The 15,928-nt window shown below is 30.7% G+C and overlaps 1 pseudogene; it reads right to left on the reverse strand.

Annotated features, from left to right (window-relative positions):
* Nucleotides 1-12,522: 12,522 nt before the first annotated feature.
* Nucleotides 12,523-15,150, reverse strand: LOC107917378 (pentatricopeptide repeat-containing protein At5g40410, mitochondrial-like; annotated as a pseudogene).
* Between the last annotated feature and the right edge of the window lie 778 nt (nt 15,151-15,928).

Consider the following 15,928-nt stretch of genomic DNA (forward strand, 5'->3'; position numbering starts at 1 on the left):
GTCAGTTTTTTGTTGAAATTTCTCAGTACTATTGGTCAGCCATTCCACTATGGCTTCCAAAGATGACTTTGGGGGTAGTAATTGTTGATTTCGAGGCAGCCTTTGTTGGTATGGTTGATTGATCCGAGTATTCGACCAATAACATAGATCTGAGTGATCTTTTCACCCTAAATTATACGAGTTCGAGTATAGGTCATATAACCTTTGAGGCGGTCCTAGAAAATTCCCAACAACATTTGCTTATTCTGTCGAGTCCTCATGTAAAATCGGATATGAGTCAGTCGGATGATCTGGTTTAGCGCAAATTTCGCACAACCGTGCTGGGCCTATTTTATCTATGAGCAAAGTTTGAACAACATTAGTTAGCTTATTAATTTTATCTTCTAGGGATAAAGAACATAACCCATGAACCTATATTGTAGGTTCTGTGGCTAGTAGGAATTGTTGAGAGTTAACAACCATTGTTGAAATCAGCTCTTGTGCTCTCTAAAGATTCATATTGACTAGTGCCCCTTCACTTGGAGCATCTATCATTTTCATTTTCATCTGGAGCAATCCCTCATAGAAATATTGCAAGAGTGACTATTCAGTCAGTCCATATTGTGGGCAACTTGCACACAACTTTTTGTAACGCTCCCAAAATCGTAGAGCGATTCAACGTCCATTTGATGGATTCCCACAATGTCCCTCCTTAGTTCGGTCGCTCGAGCTGTAGAGAAGAACTTGTCAAGAAACAAACATGACATGTCAAACCATGTGTTGACAGATATCGGAGGTAAATAAAATAGTCACTCTCTAGCAGAGTCGACTAATGAGAAAGGAAAAGCACGAAGTTTAATTTGGTCTTCGGTTACTTTCTGAAGCTTCATGCTTATGCACACCATATGGAATTCTTTGAGATGTGTGTGCCGATTTTCATTTTGTAACCCACGGAAGGTGGGTAGTAAATGAATCAAACTTGACTTTAACTCGTACGGCGTTCCTCCCGCTGGATAGGTTATACATAAGGGTTGTTGTTTATCTGGTGCTACTGTGAGTTGGTGTATAGTTTGTTTGACCATCTCGTCTGGTTGTCAAACTAAAAAATTTCCTCGGTGTAAGATATGGTTTCAAATCCTGGATTTGGTCTTTTACCACGTTTAATGGCTTCTTTCTGCAACTGTCGGGCCAATTTCTTAATTTCTAGTTCAAACTCTAGAGTTCCCGGTTCTAATCTGGTCATAAGGTAAATAAACAAAAATTAGAACAATATCTCAAAGACGCCAAACTTTGATGAGTGTCGAAACCACCAAAAATAATTCCTACAAAATAACTCTAAATAGTAGTAAAGAGTGGTAGTAAGGTCGAGTCCACAGGGAATTGATATTATAATCAACTTCTGTATTTAACTTGTGATCATAATTTTTGTCGTGTCGAAAGTCGTGGCAAAAGTCGTGGAAAAAGTTGTGCTCACGACTCCAAATGAACATGCTGAAAAAAATAAAAAAAAAACAACTTAGGGGAGTTTTGAAAATGTTTTAGAAACTAAATAATTGAAACAACATAAATAATTAAATAATTAAATTAGAAATTAAATTGGAAATTAAACTCAAATTTTATAATCAATGATAATAATCCTTAGCCTTAGACTCGGTGGATTTCGAATTTTTGAATTGATCCTTGAAAGTTAATTTTCTCCTCTAAACAATAAACTGGTTATAGCAGTTAAGAATGTCCTAACCACCAATTCTTCCTTTCATAGCTGGTCCTAGTACGAGTTACAAACTAACCATTACCGATTATCTAATTGAGATACACGTGTTCCCAATTCAAGACTTCGGAAGTCTTGTGCTCTAAAGAACCAACTCGAATTAACGGCCTAAATCGTGTGAGTCGTTTAAACCCGATCACTTATTCCTTGATTTGTTCTCGGAGATCCGAATACAGCACGACTGACTCGTTTCTCCAATTTTCAGCAAACATGACTCCAACCTAACGTGCATTTTTTTACTTGGAATCAAGTTAACTTTAAGGGATGAGTTGTCAATCCCAATACTTAAGGAAAGTATGAATACCGATTAGAATAATTTTTAGTATGGATACGTATCTCACGATTCTCGATCAGAAATAACATTTGCCTAAAGCTAAGATGGAATTTAGTGAAACATGGATTTAATCATGCTTCATAGGTTATAAAAGGTGATTTGATGATAATGGAGGAAATTGGGAAATGAAAAGACTTGAAAGGCAATTAAACGAATTTTGAAAGAATAAAGAAATAAGAATAAAAGTAATAGATTGCTACTCACGCTCAAATTTGGAAGAAAAAAAATAATGGCTCTTTAATTCCAAATGAAAATCAAAATGTAAAATATAATATGTTTTTCCTAAGACATTAAAGCCTTATTTATATACATGATACTTACTAATTTTGGCTTTAACCACTTCAACATATAATTAAAATTAAATAAAAATTAAAATTATATTTTTTTTTCTAATTTTGGATTTTACAAAGTCAAAAGAATCTAATGAGTCCTTGGTTTTTTCCACATTTTTTATTTGGCCTCACTTTATTGACTGTGTTTCAATTTGGTCCTTTTCTGCTCGGTTTTTACTCTTTGCATCTCAATTGCATCCCTGACAAGATTAAAACATAAAAGCACTAATTCAGCAGGGATCAATCCAAAAATTAACCGAATTAAAACAAAAGTCATGCAAATTAACATGTTATCACATTGCTTGGTTACCAAGCCATACCATTTGCATCTATAATTACCCATTTTAAAACACACCAATTCATGTCAAAACATGTCATATACCATTCAACCTAAGTGCCTAACCAATATGCCCACAAAGGCATCTCAATTTACATTTCAAAACAACCAAATTGAATGAACTCAATTTACATTATAAGACACTTTTTCAATCACTTACCTAAACACAACCAACCTTTAAATCATCTTCATGCTTTAACATCAAATATATCAAAACACATCAAACATCTTTCCACATCTAAACATCAACCAAGAACATATAATAAGATATTTCTCTCATCTATAAGGATATTAAACATACAATTCAAGCAATTTGACATTTTATCAACCAAATACCATTACCTTCTCACATATACATACTTATATGTGTATATATATATACTTTATAAACATAATAAGCAAAACCATCAAGATACAAAATGAACTTATAACCAAAAGACTTTCTAGGTACATGTCAAAACCAAAATAAGAGCATCACCAACACTTGAGTTTGAGATTATCATTAGATGTTGAATCGACATACAAATTGAACAATACCTAACCTGGGCGTGAACAAATGAAAATGTACGCTAAGTATAACTCAGTGGTATTTCTATAGCCAACATTGAATTATAATATAAATTATGTAATGCATCACTTAACAACAAGATCTAATGCAAATTAATATTGAAGAGCTACATGTCATAATGCACCATTTAATATTATAATTTGATTTACTTATAATAATTCAATATAACATAGTTGTAACACATATACTTCTCCCTATAACAATCAAAGTAATTTTATCACTTCAATATTATATACACATTTCCAGACTTAATTCCAGTATCCTCTATTCAATTTCATTTATAATCAATGTCCCAAATCCATACCATTATTTCATCCATCATACTTTAATACATGTACACAATAATATATATATCATATCTCAAAACAGATTCAATTTCATATTTATATAATTATACGATATTTCCAAAACTATTCACTTTAATCCTCTCCGCAAATAATAAGTCTGAATCAAATCAATTCAACTTTCTTTATCATTTTTAGCTTACCTTGTGATCTTCCCATGCAATACAATTCATAAATGCAACAATTGAAGTAGTTCAGCTTATAGAAACACAAACCGTAAACTCCAAGCTATTTGTCGATAACTTTATCTTTTCCTTTCCGTCTTGAGGAATCCTGGTCGACGTTAACTACGAATTAACATAAATACACCAAATCATCAATACACAATCATTTTCACATTCAATTGCTAATTTATGCAAAACTTGCACTTTATTCAATTTAGTCCCTAAAATTGGGAATAACGTAACTTTCAATTTAAGCCTCAAATTTTTATTTCAATTTTACTATAGACCTAATTTAACTTCCTATTTTTCATTTGTACCACAAATTTTGAAATTTATTCATTTTAATTCCTATTACACAAAATCATCAATTGACTTTACAAATTAGTCCTATTTCACTTCTAACATTAAAATCTATCAAAATAACACCTCAAACTTCCATAATTTAACAATAGAAACATCTTCAATCTTGAACAATACGAAAAATACTATATGGGTTAGTTAGCTCGTATTATCGAGGTTCCAAAAACATAAAAATTACAAGAAAATGGACTAAATTAACTAACCAATTGAACTTCAAAGTAACAAAACCCTTCACCGTGCATTCTCCCCTTTCTCCAAGCTTCGAAACTTTGCCTAAAATGAATAAGAAATGTTTTTGGTTTTTCTTTCCACTAACTTAGTTTATTCTATTATCATTTTATCATTATACGTGATGCTTTATTAATGTTTTATTATATATAATACATATAAGTTTTATGTTATAACCAGCCACCATAATTGATTCAAGGGTATATTTGCTAAATAAATCCTTAACATGAGTTCTAATTATAGAGCCTTAAGTAAATTATATATTTATTACTTTTGCAATTTAATCCCTATACCTTAATTAATTCTTAAATCACCAAATTTCCTGATTGAATTTCATTTAACGTTTCTAATACAGCTATTTAATTATTAAATAAAAATATTTACAAGCTCGATTTATGGAAACGAGGGCCAGATACCTCAATTTCCAAAATCACTGACTTTAGAACAAATACACTTGTACCTTGTCTAACTTTCCAAATAACCAAAATTATTAGACCAAACTTCAGTTTAATACGATAATATATCCTCGTAAATATTAATAAAATAATATTTATTGACTTTATCATTGGAAAATAGAAATCTGAAACCATCGTTTCAACACCCCTGACTTTCGGGTCATTACAGGGGCATTCTTTAGAATTTAATGAATACAAATTTTAATGCTACGATTAAGTTTGTTTACAAATATTTAAATTGTAATGTCTTATACTAATTTGAGAATCTATTGAAATTAATAAACGCTTCCTACAACATCTTTTGACTTAGAAAATAGTATAAATAAATAAGAAGTATGTTCTATATGATTTTTTCCAGTTGTAAAATTTTTGTTAAGTAGTTAAGTATTGTGGCACTGTAACACACCTCACTCGTATCCGTTGCCAGAATAGGGTTACGGGGCATTACCAGTCTTATTTAACAATCAAACATATATTTCTTATACAATTATCAAATTCAAATACAAGTCATTCATAATTATTCATCAAGTCCCTAATACGAGCCTACAACGCCCACAACATGCTTTAGAAGTGGTTCGGGACTAAACCGATAACTCAGGAAATTTTCAAAAAACTTAGAAAATTTTTCAAAATATAGGGGACACACACCCATGTGGCTCGGTCATGTGTCTCACACGGCCGAAGACACGCCCATGTTACAGGCCGGGTGGACATTCGAAATGGAATCGCATTCTCAATTCACTTAACTAGATACTTCACATATGCATTTTCTTACCTAATTTCTCGTGCATACCAAATCTCTAAATATCAACTATTTGATATTCAATTTACCAATTCACAAACAACCATTCACCACAGACATTTACCTAACAATTACCATATGCATAACAAGGCTATTTACACATATATATGCATCACCAAATATACCAAATTAAGCCAACTCTCATGGCTATACACAAGACCAAACACTTAACATTTACAAGCCAATTCAAATGGCTAAATTCATTACCAAACCATAAACCAAAATGACCATAATTCCTATACATGCCATATAACCAAAACACAAGTTCAAAAGTACCAAAGTAGATGCTCAATAGTGTGATACAATCTCCGATGACTCCCAATCCGAGCTAGCTTCAATATTCACTATAAAACACAGGAAAATAAATAGAGTAAGCTATAAAGCTTAGTAAACTTGTATGCTAAATAAGTAAAACTTACCTACCAACAATTCAATAACATAAACATCACATAATACAACTCAAATTTGAAGCATAACTTAACATATATATATTCAATCCAAAGATTAAACACAATTCCCTTCAACTTCTTCAATTCACTGATTGTATAGTTCACGCACATAATTGTACAAGCTCGTATCGATCTCATACTCATCCATATCTTTGATATACCTATTGAACCATTCAAAATACTATCGAATACTCGGGAATCTCGCACCCTAAGTGCCATATACATAGTCGAAGCTATCTCAATCACATATATCATATAATGCTCACTCTCGAGCTATCAACGGGTCTGCTCACACAAGATGATGATCATGACGTAGATACACGGTGTTGCTCACACAAGCTGACGAGAATCCGCAACACATGCCAAATAACTCAGCCACCGGTAGGATGTACGGACCAGTACCCAAATTACATAACCCTTAATGACATGTCATTTGTATCCTAATCTATTCCTAAGGTTCAACCGAGATTTCTTATTTGTCGAATCATTGTCAAACATTTTCGTACAATCATATTCTTCAACAATTCAAATATAAAGCATTTAAAACACAATTACGATAATACTTATTAACATACGAACTTACCTCGAATGCAAAAACGATGAAATGAATCGATTAGTCCAACACTTTCTTCCCCCAATCTAAATTTGAATTTCGCTTTTCTTGATCTAGATGCAACCAAAATTAACTTATTTAATTATCATTCTATTCAATTTAGCCCAAAATACATATTATGGTAACTTTACACTTTTGCCCATAATATTTCAATATTTTTACAATAGTCCTTAATTCATATAAACACAAATCCATGCAATTTAGTCCTTAACCATGCTAGCCGAATTTCATATAAACCCCTAACAGCCTATATTTTTCATTTATTTCACAATTTAACCACAAACTTCACACATTTCACAATTTAATCTCTAATTGGAAATTTTACTAAAAATCACTTTACAAATGTTGTTTATCTAACAACAATCATACATTTTCTATCATCAAACATCAAAATACACCTATATTCATCAATGACAAAACCCTAAACCTTTAAAAATTTTACAAATTAGTCCTTAGGCTAGCTAGATTAAGCTGCAACAATCTCAAAAACATAGAAATCATTAAAAACGGGACAAAAATCGTACCTAGATGCCAGGATTGAAGATAGCCGAATGAAAACCCTAAATAGCTTGTTTTTATTCTTCAAATTCAGTGGATGTTGAAGATGAGTGAAAAGAATTTGATTTTGTTTATTTAATTTTAACTTCATTAACTAAATTACAAAATTAACCTTAAAAACTCTTATTAATTACACCTAATACCAAGCCACTATCATCCACTATCTCAATAACGGACTATTTACCTCATAAGGACCTCCACTTTAATATTCTATAGTTATTAGACACCTTAAGCTAAAAGAATACAAGTTTTACACTTTCCGGGATTTAGTTCTTTTTATCAAATTAAGCACTCAAACGATAAAATTTTTTAATGAAATTTTCACACATTTATACTGTCATACTGTAGACCTCAAAATATAATAAATTAATTATTTCAACCTCGAATTTTTGGTCCTAAAATCACTGTTCTAATTTGACTAAAAATGGGTTGTTACAGGCACCCTATATCAGGGTTCAATATATCTGGGTCGGGTATAAGGTGTTACATATTGAGCAACTTTTGGATGATAGATATAAGAAGGCAAGATCAATATTATTTGAATAAGCATGCAAGTACGTCTAGTTTTTAGGTCTACAGGTTGAGTTAAGCATATACCATAAAACTATCCATAATGGTCTCTGAAGCATATATGCAATTATTTAGTCAGACAAGCCATAAGCAGTTTTTTTACTCGGCGATGGAGTATCTGGTAGTACAGGAATGAAGTGCACCATCAAGCTATCAAAAAGCACATTATCAAGGTCATCCCTGAGCATCCTAATCTCTTAGCTAGACTTGGAGCCACCAAAACAGAATCAACCCTTATGCCTTTTTGACCTAATATCTTGGTAGGTTTCCATTCCATTTGGTAAGGGATCCAATCATGAAAAAGTCTCTTAGTCATTTTTTGTGGCTTAGATTATGGAAATGACATCAATGAATCTATAATTTACACAGTTCTTCAGTCAAATCAGCCTAAACACACCTCAACGCCTACATCCATTGCATCATTTATCTCTGATAGGGAAGCCAAGTGTACACTTCAAGTTATTTTGACAGACGCTTGAAATGGATGATTGGAAGGCAATGATGCACTAATCTAGGATCCACTTCCATGAAAACTAGCACAAAATCAATATCCACCAGGTTGTAAAATGCATCTTCAATCCCAACAGAACTTATGTATTTTTTTAGGGTTCAGTGATTAGAACTTTATGTAATTTATACCATTTATGTGAAATGATTTTTTGTTATTTGTATTTGGGTATACTTATTAATTTAGGATTTTTCATGCAACAATAGAGGTTGAGATAATTGAGAGGTAAATAAAGACAATAAATTTTAGTCTTTTCGGCACTAGTATATAAATTGTGAACATGTGGTCCAAAGTTAAATGCACATCACAATTTATATATATAGGGGAAATTATATCAATTGATCAAAAATTAATATCAATTTGATATATATTTGCATATGAGTAATATTGTAATTGAGTGATATTCTTTTTGAAACAAAGGGCTTGATGGTGGTTGGCCAAACTAGACTCAATGGAAGATGAAAATGGGGGATGAATTGTCAAGCAATTTTTTTTTTTGATGTTTCTATCGGTATGGATGTGACATCATGACACAAATAAAAAATAAATGAATACTATCCATTCCACATATTCTATACCAATGTTGATAAACAAGGAATCTACCAAGTTGGAGGATGTCTGATTAATAACACTTAAATAAAATTATAAATGAATTTCTTTTTTTACCTAAATAATATAAAAATAATAATTAATTACAAAAAAATGTATGAAAATAGGCTAATTATGAAAATAGACATTTGCTACAGTGTTCAAATGGTGTAGTTTGACATATTAACGACGCCAGACTAAAATGTAATGACCTAAAATATTCAGGACTTGATATGTAAATTACTATTTTAATTGGCAATTGAAAACAGGCTTTAAGGGTAAATTGCTTCATAAACCCTTTTTTTATTATTTTCTTTTATTTCCTTTTAACAAAAAAATAGAGAGGCCTTTTATCAATTAGTTCAAAAAGTTTTTTTTATCAAAAAGTACATTTTATAAAAAAATTTGATTTCAACTATAAATAAATTTTATTTGTTCTTTAAAAATAATTATAATTTTATTATCAATTTGATTTACAGACATGATATAAAATTATAATTATAAAAGCTTTAGAAATATTTTATTATTTATAAATTATAATTCTTAGTTAAATTTATAGTTTCCAAATATAATGTGAGTGAAAGAAAAATACTATAAATATTGTTAACTGTTATGTTGAAAAAAAATTATTTTTTGAAAACTAAATGAAATTTATTTCTAGTTGGAATCGACTTTTTTTACAAAAATACATTTTGGTAAAATAAAATTTTTGGACTAATTGATAAGAGGCCTCTATATTTTTAGTGTTAAAGGGGAATAAAAGAAATAATAAACAAGAGGGGGTTATGAAGCAATTTAACTTTTTTTAATGTTTGATGTCGCCGCACTGTCAAGTAGCATCTTAAAGCCCTCTTTGCAATTGCCAATTAAAATGGTAAATTTACATATCAGGTCTTTAAATATTTTAGATAATCACATTTTAGTCTGATGCCGCCAATATGTTAGGTGGCACCGTCAGAACACCATAGCATATGCCTATTTTCGTAATTAATATGTTTTTCATACTTTTTCGTAATTAATTATTTTTTATATTATTTAAATAAAAAAAATTGTTCCTATTATCTTCAAATGGTAAATGCAAAGAATCCAATAGTAAATCTTGAACCCACATAGAGTAATTCATGGATGATAAAGAAACCAATATTTAGCACACACCATGATTTTGTAAAGGGGTCTACAATTCATTAATAATGTTGGATGTGGCCTAAATCGGGTTGGGTTGTATTTATAATTAAATTCCGATGCATTTTGTAAGATATTTACGTCTGATTTATTATATCCAAATCATGTTTAATAATTTTATATATGTTGAATATGCGTTTGTGAAGTTTATAATTTATACGTAGAAAAAGATAAGATGGCATGAAAAACAAAGAGGTGAGATGTTGCTTATTTATATCTTCTCTCTAAAAACTCATTGTTATCTTAAACACTAATATTAAAGGCCAGTTTTGCATTGCTTTTCAAAAACATTTCTGGCTCTAAAAGCACTTCTAGAAGAAAAGCTGTGCAGAACAAATTGTTTTTTGGCTGAAATTTTTAACTTTTCAGAAGCTCAAAATTTTTAGCTTTTCCTCTCCCAAAAATACTTTTAATGCTTAATTACTTTTTCACCCCTCTAATAACATAGTACTTCTCCTTTTTTTTTCTTAGTATTTAATTACAAATGTATTAAAATCATTAATTAAAAATAACAATATTTTTTAAAATACTAATTACAAATATTTAATAGTTATATTTAAATATTTAAAATATAATTTATATATTTTAATTAAATTTTATAAATAATTAATATTTATTGCTTAAAAATATTTAAAATTTATATTTTATATATTAAAATATTAACAAGAAGTTATAATATTTTTTTATATTCTTACTAAAATATAATAATATTAACTAATTTAAATATTATTTAAATGTATATTTGTTACTTGATAATAACATGTCTAAAATGGACATTTTATTTCTCAAAAGTACTTTTTAACAACAATACTAAACACTCAAATTTTAAATCAAACTTTTTAAAAACACTTTTAAAAAATATTTTTTTACAAAACTTTTTAAAAGCATTAACAAACTATTCCTAACTAGTGCTGTTTGAGACATTTTTTTAATTCAATGCAGCGAACGAAGATATTAGGATTGTGATAAACAATGGGCTGTCTCTAAAACCAGCAGCCACCCAAAGATTCCAGCAATCTGGAATTTCATCTTTTTTCTTTCTTTAACAACTCAAGTAAAGCTTATTAAAATTTAGTATGGGAATTAAACTTGTTTAACGTTTGAATGTATTTCAATTCAGTTAGTATCAATATTATTATTAAAATAGAAGGGTTTGAGTTCAAACATGATTACACCTTTTTTTTTATTTAAAAATTTAAGAGTCCTTATAAGTAATTCTAGATTTTATATTAAAAAATACTAAACTTGTTTAATTCAACTTAATGGAATAAATTGAAATCGTTTAACTTTAATGAGATTAAACTGGATTAGCTAATTGGACCAAACATCAGTATCAACTTTTAAGTGAATTGTTTGGAATTGGTAAAAAATAAAATTCGAGAAAAAAAAAGGACAAAACTAGTATATAAATTTTCTTAATTTTTAAGAAAATTTTAATTATTTATTTAATTATTGTTGAATTGACAGTCTAACCAATTCAACCACCAATCCTATTTTTAAAATACTCCCACTTAGAGAAAAATATCATATCATAAGAGTATTAGTAATAAACTAACTCCACATAATAATTTTTAACTACTTAAGTGACTTGTTTTCAACAAATTTATTTTGAAACAATAAAAAAAATAACATTTATCACTCCACGTGGATAAATATATTAATCTTAAAAAAAGATAAAAGTTTATTAAAGAAAGAGAATTAATCAGTCTCGATGAATGCTTTTCACTTCTTCATCTTTGCATTTCCACAAAACAGAATCCGACCTCAAAATTTGTATCCATTCAGATGAAACTCGTCTATTCTTCTTTAACTTCAAATGAAATGGCTGCGCCTATGCTTCGTTAACTTCAAATTCCTCTATTCTCCTTCTAGGTTTAAATTAATTTAAAATATAAATTCATTAATTTATTTTAATAAAATTAGTGTCAGCTTGAATATAAAATAAATTATGTTATTTTTAGCCTTCTTGTCATTCATGCAAAATGCATTTACAATATTTTTTAATTTTATAGTTTTTAATATTTTTCAAAAAACTTTTATTAATACTTTTATTTTGGTTAGTGAAAGTCAATTGAGTTTTTTTTAGTGAAGACAATTGATTTTTGTTTTACCCTAATGGGTTAAAACATGCTATATAAGTCTTATACAATTAGGAATTTAGTTTTTTTATTTCTTAAATTTTAAATTTTAAGTTCAACGGTTAACATTTTTAAATTATTTTTTATTAAATTTGTTGCTATGACATTTTTGAAATAAAAAAGATATTTGTTTAGTTGTAATTACCTTCAATTTAACAAAAAAATAACCATATTAACTGTCACACTTGAATTTTAAAATCTCAAAAATAGATAAACTAAATTTCACAAAATAAAAATACACCGCAAAATTCCTATTTTTCGAAAATGTACAAGTACTATACAAGTTATGCGCTAGCAAACACCTAGCTTCCTTGTTCTACTTCACAGTGGGTACATAACAACGAAAAATCAATCCATGCATCAAAGTTCTATCACGTTTTATAATTTCAATCATTTCTAGCTGCAGCAACAAGAACAATGAAATTCAAACTTGCATGTATTCTCTTTGGAATTCTATGTGTCAGAACAATACCTTCAAAAGTGGGTGCCAGAAAAGCTGCCTACCACGAGCCACAGTTCACTGGGGTGATGGCATAATGTCTTACTTTCATGGCACGAAAGACAAGGAATTCCACTTGGTCTCTGATATTTTCATATCAATGCTCATTTTATTGGCAAGGGAAACCCGAGCGGAAGAGAAGAATGTTCCAACTTGTCTGCTTTTCTCATCAAGCAAAATCTACTAACGTATGCTGTCTCTGTGTACTTAGTACAGTGGAGGTTTCAACTGTACATGTGCTCCTCGTTATACTCTTCATAAACACCGAAAGTGGAGTTATTATAGTTCTGTCTTCAAAGCAACAACTACAATTGCAACTAGTAGTTTATATGAAGTTACAAATATCAATCAAAGAATTCTTTACACATGACTCCTCTGTTTCCAATGTTACACCAGTAATCTCTACAAGAACATAATCCATGACAAGTGATGAAACCGCTTTGAATCTTGAATTATGATGGCACACTTCTCAATCAGTGCTACAGCCTTTACCATACTATGACAATCACCGCATATTCTAAGGTTTTTGTTATAATCAGTGGGAGTGTAGCAAGGCCCAAATGCCATAGCTAACTTTTCACTATGTTTTTGATCATGTTCTCTTTAAGCTCCTCATCAACATCATGTAAAACAAACTCTGTCTCAGACATGAAATCGACTTTCCTTATCTTTCCAATTAATTCTTTCAACTTCTTATATATCCCATCTGCCTCAGGGTGAGATTTATCACCCACAACAAAGCGATGGATTTTATTTACATCCTCAATGAAACTACATCCAGCTGTTCTGTTGAGACCCATCTCTTCCATGACCCATCTCTTCCATTGATGTCCTCACTTTTGAGGCATCTCTCCACATTCCAGCTGCAGAATATATATTCGACATCATGATGTAGTTTCTGGCATATGATGTATCTAGAGAAAATAATCTTTATGCAACTTCCTTTGCAAGTTCAGTATTACCATACATTCTGCAAGCACCAAGAGGAGCACCCCAGACACCAGAATTTGGTTCTCTCGGCATGTAGTTAATCACATCATATCCATCAGTGAGAAGTCCCGAGTTGCCAAGAAGGTTAACCATGCAAGAATAATGATCTAACTTTTGCTCTACCCCGTAAACTTCAGACATAATCTTGAAGTAATGCTTCCCCTCGTTGACAAGTCCTGAATGACTACAAGCACTTAACAAGCGAGAGAAGGTAACATGATCAGGCTGTGCACTTCTCACCATAACTTTAAAGAGCTTTATTGCATCTTTTCCATAGCCATGTTCACATGGCAGTCCATGCCACTTTATCTAAATAGATAATCTCTCCAAAAGCTTTACTTGAAGCAGGTCCCTAACTTTACATACAAGTTCGAAAGTGCAGTTGCAATGGTCACATTAGCAATTAAACCAAACCTTGAAACTAAACCATGAATACTCCCAGCTATATTTTTCACGCCCATGTTTTCACAAGCCTGAAGAACAGTCAACATAGTAGCTTGATCAAACACAACTCCTGCCCTTCTCATCATTATGAAAATTCCCATAATTTCCTCGGCAAGCCCATTTTGAGCTTAAATTGCTATCATTGAATTCCCCGACACCAAATTCAGAAATGGAGTTGCTTCAAATAACGAACAAGCTTCACGTAAAAGTGCGTTCAAGATTTTCACTTCATTTAGCCCAATTTCACTGTAAAGCCATTAATGCACTAGCCTTCACTTAAAGCTCCCTTATCTGAGATAATAAATAAATAAATTAGCGACAAAATTTGGTTGCATATCTATTTCAAATCTCATTCTACAAAACGCACTCATGCATCTAGTTGTAAACCCACTTCGAGATAATCCCGAAATTAAAGAATTCCAGGAGACCAAATCTTGTTCGGGCATTTCACCAGATAAATTCCGTGCATCTTCAGGATATCCTGATTTTGCATACTTAGTCACCAACTGCTCGCCAATGAATCCGTGAGGTAATTCACATATTTGATAACTCAAGCATGAAAAGCCTGACAGTAGGAGACACGACAGCAAGAGTTTACAACAGCAATTAAAGCTGAGACAAGTGAGTCTAATTTTAAATGAGAGTGAAGTAGAAGAGAAGGAATGGCATTACAAAGAGCTCCCGGTTTAAGAAAGAAAGAGAATGCTGAACAAAAACCCGTTTTTCTCATCTCCCAATTTTCAACTCCAAACCATAAGTTTAAAAGGACATGTTTCTTTCGTCCCAAGAATCAAGGTTGAATGGCGCCAAAGTGATGATAGTTCAGCTAAGTTATGCAATTCCAACTAAAGTTCAATTCTAGTTTTACCCCTTATACTATCCTAGATTTAATCTATCCACTTGCATTTTGGTTTAATCTGATCTATCTACCTCAAGCAAACGGCAGGGGTGACCAAATTCTATTAGTAGTCCCAATACTATATCTATGTTATGTATTTAATCCTTGTACTCTTAGGCTATTGATATATAACTCCTAATCCAAACACTAGCAGTTACATTCTACTATTTTTAAAATCCTACGTGGCAAATATATAACCATTATAATGTCTTGTTATTTTCATATAATCCTGATAATAAAAGTCATGATATTTTAATTAATAGATTTAACGATTATCGTTTTAATTATGATTAATCGATAAAGCATAAGACCAAAAAAAATGATCAAATTGGAGAACAAAAATTCAATCTACAATTTATGCATAGTATAAGACTAATAACAAAATTTTACTTGACGGATTTAACAATAAACATTTGCATCAGGATTGAAATTTCAAAATATGAAAGTACAGGGACTAAAAGTAATCCAATTAGGATAAATACACTAAATTGGCAACATACACATAGCGTAGGGACTAAAAGAAAAGTTTGAGCAAATAAGAACCGTTTAGGGTTAATTTACTATTTGGTACCTGAGCAAATAAAAAACTTACGTATCAAATTGAAACAATTCAAATGTCAAATTGAAAATCGAAGCCAAACTCAGGTACCGAATTGAATATTAAAATCAGTCTCAGGTACCCAACGGTATATTAACCTAACTGTCTATAAACAGCAGAAAAGCTTTGAGAAAGGGCCAGACTGCAAGTCATGTTGGGTTGGATTTGGAGTATGGTTGTCTCTGATTCATTGGTTCTAATGGGCTGTTTGTTCACTAA

The sequence above is a fragment of the Gossypium hirsutum genome, chromosome A01, assembly GCF_007990345.1.
Source record: "Gossypium hirsutum isolate 1008001.06 chromosome A01, Gossypium_hirsutum_v2.1, whole genome shotgun sequence".
NCBI classification, from domain to species: Eukaryota; Viridiplantae; Streptophyta; class Magnoliopsida; order Malvales; family Malvaceae; genus Gossypium; species Gossypium hirsutum.